Source organism: Pezoporus wallicus, unplaced genomic scaffold, assembly GCF_028554395.1.
Source record: "Pezoporus wallicus isolate ANWC-B61680 ecotype Strahan unplaced genomic scaffold, APGP_CSIRO_Pwel_v1 contig_8057, whole genome shotgun sequence".
In the NCBI taxonomy this organism is placed as follows: Eukaryota; Metazoa; Chordata; class Aves; order Psittaciformes; family Psittacidae; genus Pezoporus; species Pezoporus wallicus.
In genome coordinates this window covers 714,716-733,114 of record NW_026637044.1, presented here as the reverse complement: position 1 = coordinate 733,114, position 18,399 = coordinate 714,716, and the positions used below count along the sequence as shown (strand labels likewise).

Here is an 18,399-nt window from a genome sequence, read left to right as displayed (position 1 = left end):
TCAGGACTTAACCTTGCAACACAATACCTTGCATTTCAGGTACAAAAGACAGATACTCAGTGAAGTTCAGAGACAGATCACAGGAAACAAAAGCAAACACAAGGGTTGAAAGAAACAGGTTTGGCTTTTAAAATCTCTTAAATTTCAAACTAAGTCAGATATTAAGCAATTGCTCAGGTTCTGTAGTCATTCCTTCCATTCACACAAGCATAAAACATTATCATTGCCAGGATTACACTAATTCAGCTCCACACAAGTATGAGTTCTGGATTGGGAAGAGCACCCTGCACTGAAATTACTCCCCCGCTTCTCCAGAAACATTTCGGCGCAGCCTTGAACACATTTCATGTGAGATGCAACACAATGCTAAGGCCACCAACTTGCCCCAAAGTGGAAATCCAGGGCTGCAGACAGAAAACGTAATTTGAATTATAACAAATACAAGAAATCTAAGTTCAACAAGAAAGGGGTAAGGTCTTGCACCTGGGTAAACACAATCCAAGTGTGCAACACAAGTTAGAATCCGTCCAGCTGGGGAGCAGCTCTGTAGAAAAGGATCCTAGGGGACACAACCACAACAGGAGTGAACAGTGGGCAGTTGTAGCAAAGAAAGCCAACAGGATGCTGGGTAACATCAACAAGGGCATCACCAGCAGAGACAAAGATGTTGTTGTCCCACTCAGCACTTGTCAGGGCACCCCTGGAATGCTGTGTTCCAGTTTTGGTCCCTGCTATACAAAAAAGATACGGACAAGTTGAAGAGGGTACAGAGAAGAGCCACAAAGATGACCCAAGGGCTTGGAAACTGCGAGGAAAGGCTGAGAGAGCCGGGCTTGTTCAGCTTACAGAAAAGAAGGCTCTGGGGAGACCTTATCACCATGTTCCATTATTTAAAGGGTAGCCACGAAGAACACAGAGACTCCCTTTTTACAGAGGGTCACATGAAAAAGACATGGAGTGATGGGCACAAGTTATTCCCAGGGAGATTTCAGTTGGACATAAGAGGAAAATTTTTCACACTGAGAACAATCAGCCAGTGGAATAATCCCTACACAATAGTGGTGACTCCCCCAGTGTTGGACACTGTTAAGATTGGGCTGGACAGGGTGTTAGGCCATCGAGTCTGGGTCATGCTTTGCCTGGAATTGCTGGACCAGGTGATTCTTGAAGTCCTTTCCAACCTGAGATTCTAGAATCCTATGACTAAAACTTGATTATTTTTGCCTGATGCCCCATTACACACCACAGTTCTGTACTTTTTTGGGTGTATTGCACCCTCTGCCACACACACTTGCAGGTGAGTTTCTCAAGTAGCCCAAAACTTCTCTCATACAGAATCCTGCAGCTACAGAACAAGGGCTTCTACCACCTCATCAAGAGAAAGCACAATCATTTATTTACCATTCATTCACAACACAAGACAGGCAGAGAGAATATTAAATGACCACAACACTTATACAACCCCAAGGCTACCTTTTGCCAAGCTGACCCTTACCCTGACCAGAAAGTGGGTTGCTATACACCACTGCATATACTCCACGCTAACTGCTGGCATAAGACAAAGCCACTTTTCAAGAGAACTAATGCACCAGCATCAGCATATAACAGCACCCTATCACATCACCTACTCCCTGCCGCAACCTCAGCATGTACCAGCACAGCGGCTCTTCATCCAAACCCCTTATAAAAACCAAGTCTGGCTCACTGTAATGTCTACCTAGCTGAAGGTAAGTCAGGCATCCTATATCCCACCTGTCCAAGGGCTGAGCAGATGATTCACTTTCTACTTCCAAAGCTTTTCTGTAGTGTGGAGCTTGTGGCAGCCAGCTCTGCACCAGGTAACGCAGCTGCACTGAAGCTGAAACACTGAGAACCTCACAGCTATTGCAGCACAGCAGAGGTTGGCAGGGACCTCTGGAGACCGTGATGGTGATCCAGGGCAGGCTGACCAGGGCCATGCCCAGTCAGGTTTCAAGTATCTCCACTGATAGGAGACCACAGCCTCTCTGCAAGTGGCTACAGCGTTTGAGCAGCTGCCAAGGCGTCCCCCACAGGTCAGTCCCCTGGCACATCATATAAAGCTTCCACACAGGAACACTTGCGCTGCCACTTCCCACACACAGCAGTATTCATTACGCACACATCAGTCTTACCATGATGCTTTTGGTAGCCCAGTCTCTGGTTTTACAAGCTTCACTAAGGTTTAAGAACGATAGTGCAAGATCTCTATGTACATTCAGCAACTCTCTCATCCCCACCTGCAGCAGCACACAAGATTTGCAGCACCTGGACACAGAACCAGAACAGGCTCTTACATTTCCTATACTCACTAAATGAGTGTATGACCAAGACAGTCCAAACCAAGGTTGTATTAAACTATGCCTCAAATGCAAGAAGAAAGAGAAGGCTTATTTCATAGGATTATGGATGCTGTAACGATTATACTTTCTTGGAAAACTCCTGTTGCTGTAGAGTTTGCTGGCTCTACTGCAAATTCCTACAAAAATACCCCCAAAACAAGACTGACCAGCAAAGGAAGAAAAGCAGCATTTCTTCTTGCAGGAAAAACAAACTCAAATTTACAGATGCTGGACAATACTGATTTTCCAAGATAATAGCTTTTATCTTGCTTAACAATAGCTACATGTCCCAAATTCCTTACATTTCTGCCTGAAAGTGTTTTACAGCCTTCACAGAAAGGCTCCCTTTACCACTCAAGTGCAGGAAAAAGCAGCTAAAGCAGCAGCAGCTCAGAGAACACAAGCACATTGTAAGCTTAGAGGAAAAATACCAAAGGTATGACAACTTTACTCTTTATAATAAATAATAACCTGGTTTTTAAAGTACATTCAACATCTTGGTTTTCTATAAAACATTCTTGAACCAGGCCTTTGCAGTAGGTGTCATAAAAACACATGACTGAGCTTGTGAAGAGTGGAGGGGGGAAGGGGGGATTATTAGAAGAAAAAAAATAATCACTGTTTTGTACTAATTTTTCTTGCACTTCCATACATAATTTGCTCCATCTTGCTGTCTACAGCAAAGTCCTGTAGCCAAACTTTTAACATGGATCTTAACCCAGCATTTTCCATTTAAAAAACCAATCTTGGTTAAGCAAAAACAGACCCAGCATGGTCCTTCTGTCCCCCCAAGCCCCTGCCACCAGCCGCAGCATCCCCATTGGGACCTGACATCGCAGGGGCACAAACTGCCTGTGATGTACCTGTTCTTCTTGAGGGAAACAGTGTATCACAACACTGTGACAACCTCGGATCCAACACAGAATTTCTGAAGCCTTCCTGCCAAATCTGTGTTTGGGGAAAGGACAGAGGAGGAATGGAAGGCAAAGAAAGAGCTTATTAAAAATTAGGATTGATAAATCCCACCCTGCTGTTGCCAACAGAGCAGATCAATCTGACTGCTGTTCACGCAGCACCTGAGGGCAAGGCGGGCAATAGGGACCATCAGCAATAATTCACCCTCCCAATACTGCAGTCATTTGCCACATTTCCATCAAACCAACACAGGCTCCCTGGAGACAGCAGAATCAGAGTAGCAACCTTCTGCCCTCACCTTGCATGCTTACGTGCCGTCTCTCCTACATGGCAGCATTTCCACAGCCTTCAGGGGTATATTCACACACACACACGTGGCTACAGGTACTTTACACATTCCTGGGCTACACCCAGAACACAGGAAGTAGAAAATCAAGAGTGATCACTAATACCAGTCTACTGTCTCATTGACAGTCTCCACTTGACCTACAAAGATCTCCCTGACCTCTTTCCAGTCCTCACTCCAGTCGTGATTTCATGACAGTGCCAGAAATTCAGCACCACAAACACCCCCCAAAACCAAGCAAAACCAGAGTTTCCCTGCAGAAGTAGCAAACAGACAGATGCTGCATCAGTCTTGTGCCAGGAAAAAAAACAATGCAGATATTTTCTTGCCCTTTATTGGGCTGTAGAAGTGTTCACAGCCTCCAGATGTTAGAAACTATCACCACTGCAATCCCCTCGGTAAAACAATGGGTGGCAGGTGCTGGAGGAGCTCTCTCATCCCAGCATCAGGAAAAGGAGTAGGAAGAGAGGAATACACCCTGGGAACCCAGTTCTCCCACTCTTCAGCAAGCACGGATTCTCCTCCAATGAGGAGCAGGGATGAAGTGGTGTTCTGAAGACTTCAGAGGTGGGAAAATAAGAAATATGCTCAAGACACTAACCTCTCTTCATAGAAATGCTACACAATCAGCTCTAACATCAAGTTCCTATTCTCCAGTTGCATTCCCATGGGAAGAATAACGTGCTTTGTACTGTGAAAGGACACAGGGGTCACAGGGGAACAGAATACTTCCTATGGGAAAGTCATGACCAGCACACCAACCTCCTGCAGCCTGGTGTCCAGAATGGGTTAATCCTAACACTGTTCTTTCAGAAACAAGGCTCCAGAACAGCTTGCTCTCAGTTGAGTATTCTTCATAAAAGGCTGCTTTTTGTATATAACAAAAGGTAGAAGCTCTTCAATAAATTATATTTCAGGATGCATTCTCTCTATTCCAGCTCTAAGGCCAAAGCAGTATTTAAAGTCTGGACTGAGTTTTTTAACCAGATTTCAATACACAAAACGCACATCTAGCCTGGGATACCCAAACAGACACATCCTCAGCTCAAGCCTCACCTTTCTCTGGTCAGAAACAAGTTAGTTTTGGTAGAGCCAAACCTCCAAGTTGTCAATAGTATAATCTAATAGTACAGTGTCACATTGCCAGGATCAAAGATCCCCAACATCCCCTTCCCTTCTCAGTTATCTTTTCAAAGCTCTCTGCACTGGTCTAAGATTTGGACTGTGGGCTCTAAACTTGCCTGGCAACTCAGTTCCCCTCAGTCAACCCCAAAAAAACAAACAAACCACCAAACCCAGATAAAATCATGCAGCCAGGAACTCGAGAGGTTTAAAGATTGAGGAGTTACACACATCTTGGTTAAAAACCTACACAAATTAACAGGAGCCATTCATTCCATTTTCATCTTTTTGCCAATTTTCCTCTCCCTACAATGTCCATTTATGTTTTGAGAGTTTAAAAACCCAGAAGTTATCTGAAATAGATCCCATACAAGTGGTATTGTTGGCCCCTTTAGGCACTGGAAGCTGCTCTAAGGTTTCCCCAGAGCCTTCTCTTCTCCAGGCTGAACAAGCCCAGCTCTCTCAGCCTCTCTATAGCAGAGGTGCTCCAGACCTCAGGGCATCTTTGTGGCCTCCTCTGGACTCACTCCACATCCTTCTTATGTTGGAGGACTGCACGTGGGGTCTCACCAGAGTGAGAAGAGGGGGAGTTTCCCCCCCCTCAACCTGCTGGTCATGCTGCTGGTGATGCAGCCCAGGACACAGTTGGTTTCTGGGCTGCAGGCGCACAGTGCTGGGTCATGGGAAGCTTCTCATCAACCAACCTCCCCAGGTCCTTCCCCTCAGGGCTGCTCTCGATCCAGTCTCCACCCAACCTTCCATCAGGGCTAGAACCAAGTTACTGGTGTGGATGAAATGACAGAATGCTCCACATGAAGAACCATAAAATACAGAAGTTTGGGATATGTAACCAAAATAGAAAGTATCTAAATTTAGAGAAAAAAAAAGCCCACAACTTCAAAGTTCACTCTTCTTTCTGCCTCCAGCCCCAGGAAGCTTACTAACTTATTAAGTATACTGACAGCCTATCAAAGACAAGAACACACTTCCCTATCTCTTCTTCCTGACCACAAAGCTCTTGCCCAACCTGGTTCTTGTTAACAGCGATGTGGTCTCCACTTAAAATTTACTACACAGCAAGAAACAGGCTCATATGAGGCAATTTCTCCCTTAAAATACAAGTTTAGGCTGGTTTAGCATAATACACCACAATTTCAGAAATAGTATATAACTCACACAGGGCTAGCATGGAGACACACAATAGAAAGTCTGCAAAAGCAGTTAGGATGAGGGTTAATCTATAGATGTGGGATATGCACTACAGAGAGAATGCCCAAATTAAATTCACAGCGCTGGCACTAAGCTTCCAAGCAGATTCTGGACAAAAGACTTTTTCTCTCTAGACTCATTTCTCCCCAGTCTGTGAAAGGAAAGTAAATTATACTGATTCCATTAAAAAAAAACACTGTGAAATATAAAATTAAGAATCACAATTCAAACACTGCTATTGTAAATATGAGGTAGATACACGTCAAACACTTTCATCACAGTTTCACTGGAAGGTGCTTTTCTAATGAGCAGCACGCCAAGCAGCATGTCAGCTGTCAGCCAGGCCAAGTCTCGAAGCCCTCCAGAAAGCAGCTGCTTTATGTGCCAGTGAACTAGTCAGAGAACTTCTAGCTAAGGTGGATGGTTTTCCACAATAACAATCTATAGGTTTCAGCTGTAACTTACTTTTAAAAGCGCAACCACAATGTCATATTTTTGGCAGGCCTTTGGCAACAGAGTACTAACCTCCTACTCTAATGAGATAAGGCATGTACAGAGACAAATCATACTGTAGGGTTTGGCTTTTAATGTAATTCTTGAATTTTTTACTATATAAAATAGACATTTATTTAGAGAAATAGTCCACAGTTCTAACACTTTAATTAAAACTACTTTAAGCATGATCAGGGGGCTGGAGCACCTCCCATATGAAGACAGGTTGAGAAAGTTAGGGATGTTCATCCTGGAGAAGAGAAGGGTGCATGGAGACCTCACAGGAGCCTTCTGGTATCTGAAGGGGGGCTACAAGGATGTCAGAGAGGGACTCTTCATCAGGGACTGTAGTGATAGAAGAAGGAGTAATGGGTTTAAACTTTAACAGGGGAAGTTCAGGTTAGATATAAGGAAAAAGTTTTTTACTGAGGCTGGTTGCCCAGTTGCTGGTTGCCCACTGGAATGGGTTGCCCAAAGAAGAGGTAAATGCTCCATTCCTGGCAGTGTGCAAGGCCAGGTTAAACAGAGCCTTAGCGACACAGTCTATTGTAAAGTGTTCTTGCCCATGGTCAGGGTTTGGAACTGGATGATCTTAAGGTCCTTTCCAACTTAAACCACTGCATGATTCTATGATTCTACCAGGAGTTTTGGAAAGTTTGTAACCTCTCCAGTACCATGCAATACACAAACTTTAAACAACAGTAGTTAGAATGTCTTTTGCGAAAGACTTTTGTAAATGCCTCATAAGCCTTCTCCCCCACTTACTGGCAAAAACTGTGCCAAGCTCTAAAATGGCAATTCCTTCATTTTATTAAAATAGAAAATCAAGTTCAGGACTTGGCATCCATCACATCTTACACTGAACTTCTCCATCAGTAAGATCAACACAAATTCATTATTATTCAGTCAACTAAAGGGTTTTCAAATGTTCTTTTTGTGCTATGGTTAGTTCTGCAGCTGGTACCACTCACTCAAGCTCAGAGCAGGGGTGGTGGCTTTAGTACATTTCTTCATCCCCACAGCAGGGCCATGCTGCGGTGTGATTCCTTACAAGGTTCAACAGGAATAAAAAAGAGCGAAGATTTGACCTCTCATCCATTCAGACAGCATTAGGTCCAATTTCCTTCATGCGTGGCACCACCTCAATGGGATCAGACCTAAGCAGTACTGGAATTAACTCTGTATTTAGAACTCCCAATGAGCAAAGCACAGAGAAGCAGGTTTGGACAGCGGCTCTACTTTTACAAGAAAATCTCATTTGACAGCTAAAGTTGTATCTTTCCACAGATAACAGAGCCTCAAATAAAAACCCACTGCTTTGTATAACAGCAAAGGTAAAAAAGAAAAAGGAGTGTGTGTGGGGGGGAAACCTGCATTAATAAGCATGTTTAAACAAACCAGAAGGGGAATAAGAAAAGGGAGATGTCCGAGGTGACAGAAGCTACCGAGAGGAAGCTCAGAACAAATGCCTGTCACGTAACAAAAATAAAAATCGCAAAGAGTTGAAGACCTGCTGTCGTGGTTTAAACCCAGTCAGGTAATTCGTTCGCTCACTTCCCCCCCTTTCTTGCCCTCCCCCTGCTCTCGGAGGGACAGAGAGGAGAATCAAAAGAATGCAACTCCCACGGGTTGAGATAAGAACAGTCCAGTAACTCAGGTACAACACAAATCACTACTGCTACCACCAATGATAATAATGATAAAGGAAATAACAAGGGAACAGAATACAACACCTCACCACCCGCTGACCGATAACTCGCCCCCCAAGCCCGACCAAGCTCCGACCGATACCTCCTCCAACCCTGCAGTCTCCCAGCCCTTGCGGCTAACTCCCAATTACATCCTGGGCATGACGTGCTGTGGTATGGAATACCTCTTTGGTCAGTTTGGGTCAGGTGTCCTGTCTCTGCTTCCTCACAGCTTCCCCTCCTCCCTGGCAGAGCATGAGGCTCACAAAGTCCTTGGCCAAACCAAAACATCTCTATCAGCTCTGTTCCCGAGCCGAAAGTCAAAACACTGCACTGCACCAGCTACCAAGGAGGAGAAACATGACTGCTACTGCTGAACCCAGGACACCTGCCCAAATGAAGAAAATAAGAGGTTCTTGCACACTGTGTACGAGACCATTGCACAGCAGGTCTAAAAGCAGTCTGAGGAGCTGCTGGGTAGGGGCATTAAGAACGAATAAACGGAAACTCAGACATCATGAGCAGCAAGTCCTGCAGAGAGGCTGTAAGGCCAGCAGATGACCAGGACAGATCTGAATAGAGGGAGAACATAAAGAGAACAGAAAACCATTGAAGAAGAGAAGGAAGGTGTCAGCTTCACAAATCTCTTAGCCTGACTTCCCCAGGAGAATAAATAAGCACGTAGATCAGATCTGAGCCAAGAAGTCTACCTAGACTACTAGAAATGTGTTCCAGAAAACTTCTTAAGGGGACTTTTGTAACACAAGTGTGATTCTTTTAATCAGACAGTCCCACGGGGAACAGTGCTGCTTGACATATTCACAACTTCCCTGGAAAAAAGGTGCAATGTTGATAGAAGTAACACTTTCAGTTGCCTCTTTCATAATGGCAAAGACCAGGCGGACTGAAGAGTTAGCAGAAATAATTCTTCACCAAGTGACCAGGTAGGAAAAATGCCAGATCAAGTTCAATGCCTATGAATGGTACGAGATGCATATGGGAAAAATAATGTTAGGTACGCAGGAATGCATTCTCAACTGGTTCATGAACAAGATCTTGGGGTCCTCATTAATTCTCTGAAAACGTGAACTCAGTGCAGTCAGAAAAAGCAAACTATATATTAGGAATTGTTCAGAATGGAATGGGGAACAAATAGAGATCATTACTTTGGTACATATATCTGTGCTATGCACAGTCCAAGTGCTGTACATAGTTCTGGTCATTCTTCCTCCTCATTCAAAAAGGACAGGCAAAAGAATTAGAAAATGCACAGAGAAGTTCAACAAGGATGATCAAAGATATGGAGAAGCTTCCACAAAATAAAAAAGCAGGGGAAGACTTTTCACTCTGGAAAAGATTTCAGCAGCAAATGGATATAACAGATGTCTCTAACAGAGGAGATCGGAGGAAGCTGAACAAGGAAGGGCTGCCTCTTTCAGACAAGAATAATTCAGCATCAGACAAACCAATAAAGCAGCAGCTCAAAATGAACACTCAGTTAACCTGAGGAAAGCTCTACCCCAGGTCACTGTCCATGTCACAGAGGTTAAAGAAGCAACAAACTTTTGGCTTGAGAAGCCCCTCAGCCACAAGCCACTTCTCCTGAACTGGCTGCCAGGATCCAACGTACTTGTCTTGTTTGTACACTCTTCCCCTGCACTGAATACTGTCCACACTCAGAAACCAGATACTGACTTAAAGAGGCCACCAGGCTGACCCGCAGCTGTCCTTATGCAATGCATCTCACGTGATTCCTCTTGGAAGAATGTGTTTCTTTTTGTTTATCCATGTAGCTGCTTTATGACAAATGGCTAGGGAATCACTTTCTCCTAAAAATACCAAAAGACTGATGCAACACCCACAAGCAATTACGTATCGGGGCTTTTCCATCACATCCAGCTACTGCAAATCCACCTTTTACTTCCATGAGCACTGAGGAATTCCATCAACTTTTCACTCCCTAGCTGTTCAGGAAGTTCCTGACTCCAGCATACAAACAGTAACCAGCAAAGAGCATCGCTGACCTCTTTCTAGGATATACCTTGTCTCTGTGGTGCACTGATCAGACACCTTAAACCCATAATGTAAAATTTCCTAAGCATGGAGAAAATCCATGTCCATAACAGTAATATGAACTCCAAGTGTTAATTATAGGTTATTTACCTTCTTGTATGTCTCAAGCATCATCACTGTAACATGAAGTAGCTGTGCCTACACTTGTACTTCCTCCTGAACACAATGTCAACTGCCTGGCTCCTTCTGTAATCATAACTGCAGACGACATCTCACTGCAGCAATTCCTGCAAGATCTACCAGAGGAGCATACAAACAGCCCACCTGGCACAAAGCTGCAACATGTTCCTCTTTCTACCATGGCTACTGTTTATACTAATGTCCTTTTCCACACCTCTCTGCAAGATCAAGTTTAACATCTGAGCCCATGCCTCTCGTCTGTGATACAAAATATGTACAATGCCTGTGGATGATCTACATGGACTGGTGCAAAGCACTTGATACTGTAACACACAATATCCTTGTCTACGAACTGGAGAGGCATGGATTTGACAGATGGACCACTTGGGGATATGGAATTGGCTGTCATATAGCATATATGGTAGTCATTTCCTGCTTTGGACCATTTACCACTTTATGTCTATTCTACCACTTCAGTCAGGAACAAAAAGCTGGAACCCCCACCATAACCCTTTCAGTCCAGCCTGCTGTTTTAACAAAAGCTCTAGTGGTCCTTGGAACATGCTCATTGAACCATGTCTGCATCCATCATGCCGTGACACCTCCTCAGCTCTTTTGGAGTTTTTTTAAATCTCACCTTCTTGAGAATCTCATTAGGACAAAAATCAAAACCTCACTGACTTTAAGACCCATGGAAGCTTTCAATTCACAGACAGGAACAGAGCTGACATCTTATCCTAGAAAGAAACTTACTTTGCCAAGGAAGTACCTGCGGCAAGCCGGTGCTGGCTGGTACATGTTACCTATAATCTTGCAGATGCTTACAAATCAGCTGCTTACTTGCTGCAGGATTTTGAGGTGTCTGCTACTCCCCGTTCTCTTCTTCCCACCCTTTCACCTACAGAAACCACTCACTCCTCTCCAGTCTTTCAAAACATCACCTATTTTCCATCTCTAAAGAGACGCCTACTAAAGCTTTTAAGGGCCTTTTTTGAGGCTGTACTTTAAGTACACAGACAAAAATATCTCACTTAAATGATTGCTGCAAACCTGCTCTTCATTTATTCTAGTCTGTCATTAGCATTTAGTTGCTCACGAGCTGACTGTGGCCTTCGGTGAGGGTCAAAAGGTATTGAACGCTTCAGTTTCAGTGACACACAGAATCAGAGAATGATATGAGTTGGAAGGGACCTTCAAGCCCATCCAGTTCCAACCTCCTGCAGCAGGCAGGGACACTTTCCACTAGACCAGGTTGCTCCAAGCCCCGTCCAACCTGGCCTTGGACACTGCCAGGGATGGGGCAGCCACAGCTTCTCTGGGCAACCTGTGCCAGAGCCTCACCACCCTCACAGGGAAGAACTTCTTCCTCACATCTCATCTCAATCTCCCCTATGTCAGTTTAAAGCCATTCCCCTTTGTCCTGTCCATACTTGCCCTTGTCAAAAGCCCCTCTTCAGCTTTCTTGTTGGCCCCTTTAGGCAGTGGAGGCTGCTCTAAGGTCTCCCCAGAGCCTTCTCTTCTCCAGGCTGAACAAGCCCAGCTCTCTCAGCCTGTCTCCACAGCAGAGATGATCCAGCTTTCGGAACATCTTCGTGGCCTCCTCTGGACTCACTCCAACAGCTCCACATCCTTTCATTGGGTGCTCCAGAGCTGGATGCAGCACTGCAAGTGGGACTCACTCTTTTTTTTCTCCTCAACAGTTCTGCAGCTGAAATTACTCATTTACCTCATCAACCAAGTATCTGAACTGAGCATGACTTCTTTCCTGATTCTTTATCTATAGCAAAGGCTCCTTTCCCTGCAAAGGATACATTTCATGATTCAAAACTCTCCTTTGGTCCAGAAATAGGAATTAGTGGTTAATAATCTGTATTTAAAACAAAAGCCTATTTAATTTAGGCCCATACATCCTGACTGTATGCTTTTCACTTTTATTTCTCAAATAGATGGTCTCATCTGTATATCTGAATAACACCTTCTACTGCAACTGTTTTTGAAGAGATTGTGCCACTATAAATGCTTAACATCCACACTTCATGCAACAGGAAAGTTAAAGCAGGCAATAACATTTTCAGACATGCTTAGAACAGGCAAACGTACTCCTCAAAAAGGCACGTGGCTCGTTTATCAGCCACACCACCACTGCTGATGGCCAGGTAGCCACTGCAACCCTGGGTGCTACCATTGCAGCAGGTTTCTAAAACCCTTCCCAGGTAAACTACATCTATGTAAACATTTCTAGCAAGCTCCTGCAGTTTCCACGTACTGCTCCACCTCCCCATGCGAAGGCACAGTCCTTCCGCTGTGGAGATACCGGTTGCGGCTCCGATTTCAGCAGAGGAAGGGCAGAAAAACTTTTACAGGTACCCTCCTTCTGTTGAAATCTACATTGCCAGAAGGGGCTTGAACCATCTATGTTCATTGCATCTTTTGCATCACTACTAATTCACCACCATTTTCATTGGTTTGGCCATTGCTGTTGGTGACACAGTAGTATTTTTGGTTTACCAAGATCACAGCCTACACTGGGTCAATTTGCCTCCTTGAAGAAAATTTCCCCTTAAAATGCCTCAGAAATCACTTTCGAGTAAGCTGCTCTGTCACATTAAAAACACTCTGCTGCAACAAAGACTGGTAGGACTTTCCTAACCAACTAGAGTTTGAGCAAACCAAGTTTATGCGTTAAGCCCTATTGTTTTCCTGAAAAATATGTTGTGGAAACATATAAACCAAAAGTCTTCCATTTCTGAAGGACTTTGTTGGTATGGTACCAGTTGGGTACAGTCTGACCGCTGTCAAGCAAAGGGTTTTGAAACTTTTGGGTTTTGGCAGATAAAGAGAGATCTACCTGTGGCTTTCTGGGAAAATACACTTCCTTTTCCACAAAGACCCCCTTCTACAACTCCTAGACGTTAAAGCTTTAGTGCTGATTTCACTTTGAAACCTTGATGCTGAGAAGTTTTGGCTGTGTTAGTCACCTACTTAACAGGGATACTCTCACAGGCAGGATGCTCGGAGTGACAGAGATAAGGAGATGAGGAACACAGCTCTGACCACCTAGTCCATGAAACAGAAAGCAAAAATTAGAGATATACATTTCAGCATGTATTTCCATGCACTACCCCCTCAAAAATAAAAGCACCAAACCTTTAATTAGAAAAGTTTCCATCATAAAAGAGTCTGCGTTTTGAGATCTTTCAGGCTTGTAAAGGCACAAGGGAACACAACCACCTGTAAGGTGACTCGCTTGCCCGGGATTGATTTTCAGCAGGTTCTAGGTTACAGAAGCAATATTCGGCAAGGCTGAATTAGCAAACTCACAGGACTCCCCATATCCCAGAAGGAAGCTTTTGTCATCTCTAGCATCACACAGAGCTAAATATTTTTCTTTCTAATACTCACCAGTTAAAAACTCGGGATCAGCAAATCACTAAGCTCTTTCTTCCCAATGAAACAATTCCAAAACTACCCTGTTAGACAACGAGTCTGAAAGTCTGACTCGGACATTGTCTTTTGAAAACAAACCAACTATTATTTCCAAGGCATCTTTATCACAATGGCCCATACAAGATTAATTCAGTTTTTTTACCAAAGCAATACAACCCTCCTCCCCTCCTTGTTCACCACCACGCTCTCACTGAGCTGAAACTCGCTCATTTACTGGCAGGAGCCTTAGAAATTTATTCACCTCCCAAGGAAACCCAGTTATGCAGAAAAGACCCCAGCTATTTTGAAACACCAGGGCTGTGTCCTCGCCTAAGGACACAAATTAAAAGATTCACTTGAAGACAACCACCTTTAAGCCCTCATTCCTCCACCTTCTTTTTGATACTTTGGTTGTGAACAGTAATAGCTTGAATAGTTGAAACAGAAGGCTGCACTGTCACAGAACTGCCCACCAGAAGTTCCTTCAGACCTTTCCTTCTCACCCTTTAACGCACCATATAAGCTTTGAATGAATCATAACACAAGAAATCACAACTAAGGAATGCTTGTAAAGCTCAGTCTACCTCTATCTCCAATCTCGTTTTATACTCAGGACTAACTTCCTCACACCATGGGCCACCAGCTCCTCCTTGCTCATGCAGCACCACACCAGCAGAGGATTGTGCTGCTCATCGCCAGGGCTCCATGCTGCCACAGCACGCTGGAGAAAGCCTTTTGTAAAATGGGAGACAGCTGGCTGCAGCTTCCTGGAAAGCCAAAGCCAGGTCTGTCAGTTCCACGAGCACAGCATACAATGTCAGTTACAGTGAGAACAAAAAAGATGCCCAGGTCAAAAGATCATAGAATCCTTGAATGGTTTGGGTTGGAAGAGGCCTTAAAGCTCATCCAGTTCCAGCCCCTTGCCATAGGCAAGAACACCTTCCACTAGACCAGGTTGCTCCAAGCCCCTATGTCCAACCTGGCCTTGAACACTGCCAGATATGGGGCAGCCACAGCTTCTCTGGGCAACCTGTGCCAGGGCCTCACCACCCTCACGGGGAACAGCTTCCTCACATCTCATCTAAATCTCCCCTCTGCCAGTATAAAACCATTCCCCCTTGTCCTGTCCCTACATGCTCTTGTAAAAGATCTGCTGAAACTGCTGTACTGCTTCCCCTTCCACTTGTTACCTATTGTGTTCCACTATACACAGGTAAAACTATATGTGTGTCAAACTGTACTTATTCTATTTTTTAAGTTCTGCTCATCAGAGAGAGGAAAACAAAACAAAACAGAACTTTTCTGTGCATAGGAATATGAATTCTGACAACTGCCAGACCTAGCAACCCCCTGAATGGAAGTAACATTGAGGACCTCAACAGCTGAATGCAGAGAGCACTTGATATTTCACACATCTCTGAGATTCTGACACTTAAAAAACTATTTTAATGCTCCCGAGACAAAACCTGATTCCTCTTTGCTCTGGAATCATATTCAGACCAATAAGTGGCACTGCAGCGAGTTAAGCTTTGTAACTGGAAATGCCAAGAGGAACTGTTCTCGTGGAAGGACTCGGGGGCCAACAGCACAGCTCTCAGTGTGTCACACATTCAATGAAAATCCCAGGGTGGTTTCCTTCCTCCTGAATTGGAGCCAGGTAATCTCCCTTCTGCATTACACAACAGCTCGTGTAATCCTAAATTTATCACACTAGCACATTGTCATAACAGTTCTGGGCTTCACAAAGAGTGAGATCATGCCTCATCTTTGCCCTTTTCATGAAAGGAAGCTTAATTTGCCTTTCAACAACCCTAGGAAAATAAGCGGACATTGCAGTGAGGAAATTTTGGCACTAGGCAGCAGCTCTTCCCTCAGGATTCTCCCAAACAAACCTACAACTGCACCACTTCGGGATTCAAACAGCTCCTTGCTCAGTGTATCAGAAAATAATCTTGAGATGCTCATTTGGTTTCATGCAAGGAAGCTGACACCTAAATATCAACTCAACTCCACAGAGCAGGGTGATCAGTAGAGCGACAGGTACTTGCAGCACCTCACTGTCACTGCAAAACCAAAGCAGCAGAGCAGTCCTGGTTCTAAAGAGGTTGGTCACAATCTACCAGCGCTCCACACAAACCTGGCACAGTATTTTCCTCCACGTTTCAGTCATCCCTTTCACATACTCAAGTCATTTTTCTCCCTTCTTTTCTACGAAACGTTTTCTCCTGATTCTGCACCAGGTGATTCATTCTTTCCTTCATTCACCTCCTTCACTGGTTCAGTCCCATCCCACCAGCCCCACCAAAACTTTCTACATCCCTTTCAAGCACACTGCCTCCCACTTTCCCCCTCTTCCCTGCTCTCCTCCAGCCCACCAATACCTCAGCCTAATGACTCCCACTTTCCTAAGTAGTAAACACTCTACCTTGATCCCGATTCCTCGGGAACCACCCGGCAGGCAGAGCAGCCGTGACCCTTAGAAGCTCCCATGCACAAGCACCCAACCCCAACCCTCCTTCCCTTCCCACCACCTCCACTTGCTTCTTCCTCCTCAGGCGCCAAGCGGGGAAGGGAATCACTTCATCTGCTTATCTCGGGACAGCACCTTCATCTTTGCTGAAGACAAAAATCGGTATTTGCTCTTTCTGCCAGCACCCTCACTCGATTATCGCTGTTAGAAAACACATTTATAGAACAAAACGCAACCGCAAAGAAGAAACTCACCACCCCCCGCAGCCAAAACACTCATCACCCTCCACAGCCAAACCCAACCGGCACCTGAAGCACCACAGGTTAGGGGGGGAAAACAGGGACCCAGCGGCCCCCTCCTCACCCACCAGCCCCCTCTGCGCACCCCGAATTCCACACAGAAAACACCCACGAGGGGAGGGGAGCCCCCATTCCTGCCTGAGGGGCCTCCCCTCGGGCTTCCCGCCGGGGAGAGGCCTGAAGGCCGCGGTTACCTAAGGAGGAAGGGGGGGGGGGGGGGGGGGGATGCCGGCGATCGTTAACGGACGTTAAAAGGGGGAAAAGGATGGGGAATTGGGGGGAAGGGGAAAGACGCGGTGGCGCGCGCTCTCCCCTCACCCACGCGCGCGCCGCCCCAGGGGAAGGCGCGCGCCCGGGCCCGGCGGGAGCCGAGCTGACGGCGGTGGGCAGAGGAGAAGCGGGGAAGGGTATTTCGGTGTCCAGCGGGGACCGATCACGTTCGCCGGTGCCGCTCACCGCACCGGTGGTTCCTCCTCACCTCCGACCTTTGACCTCCTCGCGGCCGCTCAATCCGTTTTGTTGGTTATTTTCTTTTTCCTTATTTTTCTTTCTGATTTAACCCGGGTTTCGGTTTATTTTAAACCCCTTCTTCCTAACCCTAAACCTTTCCGCTCGGCCGATCGCTCCCGGTCCGGTTCTCCCACCCCCTCCCGCCCTCCCCCCAGTGCCGCCGCCGGGCCCTACGCGCGAACGTACGGGCAGAACGTAGGCCAAACCCCCCGCCTCCTCTAGCCACGCCTCCTCCCCTAGCCACGCCCCCGACAGACAGCCCTCTCCTCTGCCGCTTTGGACACGCCCCTTCTGACCCCTGGCCACGCCCCCCAGCGGGGCGGGCGCACCAGCGGTCATGTGGGGGGGCAGAAGCGGCGAGGTGGCAGCGGGAGCACGTGGAGCGGGGTTGGAGGGAAGAGGGGACAGAGCGGGAGCTGGGGTCACGGCGTCCTGGTGCACAGGGAGGATCGTGGGAGAGGGGCTGACCGCGACCCGGCTGACAAGGAGTTAAGAGCGGAGAGTGGACGCGCACACCGGGCAATGGCGGGGCTGGGGCGCAGGGGCATGCGTAGGAGCCCTGAAGCACAGAGTGGATGTAGCGACTGAAAGGGAGGATTGGGCACCAGGAGACCCGGGGCATCGCGGGTAGAGCGGACCTGGAGGGAGGACCTGTACTGGGAGCCCTGTGGCTCAGTGCAGTGGACGGAGGGGACTCCAGCACCTGGAGCTGTGTGGAATAGGAATGGGCCAGACGCTGGGAACACATGGCTTGGGGTGGGTCAGAGGGCTGCTGCCCTCAAAGGAGAGCAAAAGCAGCAGGATAAGGGAAAGGTGGTACCCAAAGGCCAGGCAATCTTTTCTTTTTGTCCTATGAATGCCCACACTGGTCCTACCAGCTCAGCCCTGGCATGGTGTGGATACCACACAGTGCGGCACCAGGTGCCCACAGGGACAGGGCTTTCCCCATAGCACCAGAGCAGAGTCACTGGCTTCTTTTCCCCACGTGAGGAGGAAGCCATGGGCAGGATGAGATTGCAGCAAAGGACCCGGCAGCTCCAGTGCTGGTAGAGCCAGAGAGGGACAGAGGATGGCAGCCAAGCTGCCACTGCCCAACAGCCAGCCAGGCCCATGCCAGTGCTGCCAGGACTACCATCACCCCTCAGCACAGCTCCTGGCTGCCAAACATCACTTCTGAAATCCTGGGGGAATCCCTGTGAGGAAAGAGGTGGTCCCAGAGAAGAGAGTGGCCCTGAGAGGACAGGTCATAGCTGGAAATGAGTGAGAAGCAGGAAAGGAGCAGAAATGGGACAGGGGAAAGGCAGCCCCTGCGCATTTGTCTCCAGGGGCTGAGTGAGCATCCTCCACAATCCCAGCTTTTACAAGGCCT

At 46.5% G+C, this 18,399-nt stretch overlaps 1 protein-coding gene across 1 annotated transcript in view; it reads right to left on the bottom strand.

Moving 5' to 3' along the window:
- The window catches only part of SCAP (SREBF chaperone), a 63,186-nt gene extending 46,116 nt beyond the window's left edge, over positions 1-17,070 (bottom strand). The window contains exon 1 of the mRNA XM_057402826.1: positions 16,977-17,070. The gene's annotated coding sequence lies outside the window, so the exon portion shown is untranslated. The remainder of the gene's footprint in view (positions 1-16,976) is intronic.
- Positions 17,071-18,399: the final 1,329 nt, after the last annotated feature.